We start from the raw sequence: 4,659 nt of genomic DNA, 5'->3' as shown, positions 1-4,659 counted from the left end.
TCCTCTTCATGAAAGAAAAAAATCCTGAGTTCGAAGCTTTTATGGTTTCTCCTCCTGAATCATCCACACCTGCAACCACCCATCCAGCTACCGCACCTGCAACCAATGCACAACCCACTGACGGAGGCACCACACCAGGCACCACACCAGCCTCCAGTCCAGCTGCCAATTCCCCTTCTTCTAATACTGCTTCCAACTGAATGTGTTGCAATTCCCTGTTTTTTTTAATGAACTTGTTTTGCTTTTGAATACTTTTTGGAAGATCTTTTTGTTTAGGATGATAAGTTTGCATGATTAGTACCTTAAATCATCATTCCTTTTGGTTAATATCATTTCAAAACCCAAAATTAATCATATTTAGGATTGCTAAACCGTGACTAATTTGTGACCAAACCAATTCAAAAATGTAACTACTTTGTGACCAAACCAATTCAAAAAATGTGACCACTTCGTGACCAATCCAAATTACAAAAATAGTCGCTAAACACAGACTCTTACATTAGTCCCAAAACCGTCCTAATTCTATACAATCACAAAAATGTTAGGACTGTTCTATACAGTCACAAAAATGTCCCCAAATAGACTTGGTTGCAGTTTAGTCGGAAACTGCAACTACCATATACGGTCACACAAACGTCGCTAATATACGACTATATTACAGAGCCCTAAATCCGTTGCAAATAAGCGACCATGTTGCGACCAACAAATTTTGCGACCGTTTTTTAGCGACCATCGCAAATAGTTGCTAAGGAGCCGCAAAACCCTTTTTTGCGAATATTCAGCGACGATTACTAGAGTCGCAAATGGCCTGTTTTCTTGTAGTGTAACTTTAAACTTTTCGGCATTCTTGATTCTCTCCAACAATGCCACAACGTAAATGCTAATCTATATAATAATAACAATCTGAAAAATGCCAACAACAGTTGCGATTTTTTGTTGTACCTTTTCGTAAAATATATATAAATTTAAATTTTTGACAGAAAATTTCAGCAGTTACATCTCTCTAAAAAATTGCATCTGTTATATGTAGAATTGTGTCTCTTACAAACAGTTGTGTCTATTCAAATGTTCGCATATTTAGAAATCTATATATAAATAACTTCTCATCATTGTATTCAAATTTTCTTTATTTTATATTTTTGACAGAAATTTTTTACAGTTGCGTTTCTCTACAAAATTGCGTCTATTGAATATAGAGTTGTGTCTTTTACAAACAGTTGTGTCTATTCAAATGTTCGCATATTTAGAAATCTATATATAAATAACTTCTCATCATTGTATTCAAATATTCTTTATATTTGTATTAGTTAAAAGAGAATTGGTTAGAAATGATGTCTTATCACTGTGAGAAATTTATTGCAGTTTGATATATTTTGTTAATCGTTCTAATATTTAATTATATTCAGTCTCTAGGTATACAACCATCTATTCATCGAGGGTTATCTTTCTATTGGTATGAATCCAAACTGAAAATTTTGTTTTTAGCTGTTAAAAATGTGATTCAAGTTGGTTTTTCAGAAAATGAGAGCATATTGGCTCGTATATGTTTGTTTATTTTTTTGTCACAAGTATATATATATATATATATATATATATATATATATATATATTTGTCTACTCCATGCTTTTTTGATTAGAAAACTAATTGTATTATAGAAAACAATATGGATTTCTATATTTCTATTTTAAAAAAATCTGATTATGAAATATAAAGGTAAAAATTAAAATAAAATATCAAAGTTCGTTCTATTATATTTTCTACAGTTGGGAATATTCAGTTTATTGGGAGATGGAAAACCGGTGATCAACAGAAAGATTGATGGTTGAGATGATTGTCCAATAAACTATCTTGACGACAAAGACTTATCTACAACTTCATATAGGTTAAGAGAATTTGTATATTTAGTTCTAATCATAATACACTCAAATTGAAATCTTAACAACTTCATATAGGTTAAGAGAATTTGTATATTTAGTTCTAGTCTTGACCGACCATCTTCCTTAGACGCGCACATTGTGATGCTATATCATACACCTAAATATTATTGTTATAAGTTCTAACTATTATTCTTCCCCTCTAATATTTATTATATTATTTATTTATGTGTGACTCGAGATAATTAACCAGCATCTTATGCAGAGAAAAATAAGTAATAAGTACATTCAATATTGAATTAATCAAATATATATATATAATCTATTATAATTGCCAAAATGTTTAATGACTATAGGTTGTTTTATATAAAAATATATTTCAACTATAAAATGATAGTTTTTTGTATTATATATTCATTTACAATACTGCCTTTATGAAAATAGATGAATTCTTTTTTATATGAATATATAAATCTCTTCAAAATCTCTTCAGTATATAAATGCAGACTTTATTTAATGAGTTTATGTCATCCAGGGATCATTATACCAGGTAAGTAGAACATATACAATTTGAGATCAAGCTTTGGAAGTACTTGATTTTATGCAATTGAGATTAAGCTTGGGAAACAAGGAACATCACCATGGATGCGTAAAGTCCTCGAATCAAAGTCAACCGAGTGATCATTTACTCACTGGAGTTGAGTTGAGATCCGTCTAAAACTATAATGTAAACATAGAGAAAGAAAAAAATAATAATAATAATAAAGAGAAAACCGTTTGTGGCAAATATCAACTCTTGACAATGGAAAAAAAAAACAAAAAAAAAAAAACAAAAAAAGTCTTGACAAAGGAACATGCTTATTAATTCTTCTTCCTCTCAGCTTGAAAAGCCTGGAACCAGATACAAGCTCGGCACATAGTAGCAACCAGAACCACCAATTGAAGTTTCCATAGAAGAGTAACATTCAAATTTTTGGCATTCTTGGTTCTCTCCCACAACGTAAATGCTAATTGCCCTAGTTACAAAGTGACGGATAGATAGCACAAGCTTACCATTGTTCTCAATGAAGTAACTTGGGTATTTAGGAAACTTGTGAAGTTGAGGTATAGCAATTGTCATCAACCTACTCCAATGCTTCTCTTTCATCACCCATATATGTATCCTACCTTTTAAGCGAGGTTCATGTAACAGAGAAAGATGATCTCCTCTGAAAATCCCTAAAGAAAGAGAATCTTGCCACTGAATTGGTCCAATGGATGAATGATGAAGAAACTTGAACAAAGGCTCAAATCTCTCATTTGAGAAATCAAAACTTTGTATCGAAACGGTTCTATTAAGGTGCCTATTATAACCTATCCAATAAGGAGTTCCTCTCAAACACACACTTGAAAATGGTAATCCAGAGAACCCAATATAGTTTTTAACAACAACAACAACCTTCCAACAATCAGATTTGAAATCGTAGACTTCAGCTCTTATATCCTCAGTACAACGAAACTTAACCATTTTGTAATCGTTACAACTTTGCGACCCGTTACTAACGTATCCAAGACCATACGCATCCATGGGATGGTCAAACTCAGGGTTAGAGCCACACTTGATCATCTTGCTTGTTTCAACAACGGATTAGAAACTAAGAGTTTGGTTCTCATGTCCATTAGCAATAGACCATCACAGTGAAACACACTGCGCACCAATAGATCCGAAGATGAAAGAGGTTTAAAAACCTGATAATTCAAACGAGGTTCGTCGTTGAAATTCATACCGACGCAAGAAATTGTTGAACACAACGAAGGAGGAACTGTGGAAACGTCGTTGAAGACTGCATGTGAACTGCTCTTCACGACCATGCATGTGAGACATATGCTTGTTGACGAATCTCGGGTCTTTGATTAGGGTATTCCACTGCTTGCAATTTGCATGTATGTCTTAGTCGTTCAAGAGACCTAGCTGGAACCCGTTTGAATATCTCCTCTACCAAATCTGACGAAAGATACATCGCCATTGTCAGATTTTTTCAAAAAATATTATGAATATATACATATTTAACCTTTATATTGGAATTATTTATTGTGTGATAACGATTAGGACTAGAAGATATAGTTGAGATATAGAAGATAAATTCATAATCCAATATAAAGATAGCATATTGGATAATGAATTTATGAGTATATCCTAATTATATTATCTTAAGATTACCCTAAAATAACCTTTAAAAAAAAAAAACTCTATATATATATGGTTTTATAAAACTTGTGGTATACTTGAGGTTCATCTAAATAGTGGAAAAAATTACTTAAAAGTACCACAAACTATATATATATATATATATATATATATATATACAGGGGTTATGAAATAGTTTTGTATCTCTAGTAAAAAAATTAGAAACTCATACTAATTAAGCTAAGCTTCGCCTTTCCAAACTCATACTAATAAAATATAATTTTATATGATTTCTCTTATTATTATAACTAACTTTAAAAATCAAGTAAGTCCATATTGATTTTAAAATAAATTTCAAAAAGAAAATCAAATTTTGGTTTATAAAAATGAATTTCTAAATCAAATTGGATTTTTTGTGCTTTTTTTTTTCTTTTGTGGGCAATCAAATTGGATTTAAAAGTGTTGGAAAGCATCAAAGCAATGAACCAACCTCTGTCTTGGTTCTTAAAATTTCAATGAAATTTTGGTTTTTATTTATTTTAAGAAAATAATAAAACTAATGTTCATTGAATATATTTTGATATAAACTAGTATTTTTTTTTTTTTTTTTTTTTTTT

The 4,659-nt window shown here is 30.9% G+C and overlaps 1 pseudogene; it reads right to left on the bottom strand.

The window, feature by feature from the left end:
* Positions 2,753-3,739, bottom strand: LOC104743696 (annotated as a pseudogene).

This window comes from Camelina sativa, chromosome 14 (genome assembly GCF_000633955.1).
Source record: "Camelina sativa cultivar DH55 chromosome 14, Cs, whole genome shotgun sequence".
In the NCBI taxonomy this organism is placed as follows: domain Eukaryota; kingdom Viridiplantae; phylum Streptophyta; class Magnoliopsida; order Brassicales; family Brassicaceae; genus Camelina; species Camelina sativa.
The sequence above is the reverse complement of the archived record's forward strand: the minus strand, read 5'-3'. Positions and strand labels throughout refer to the sequence as shown.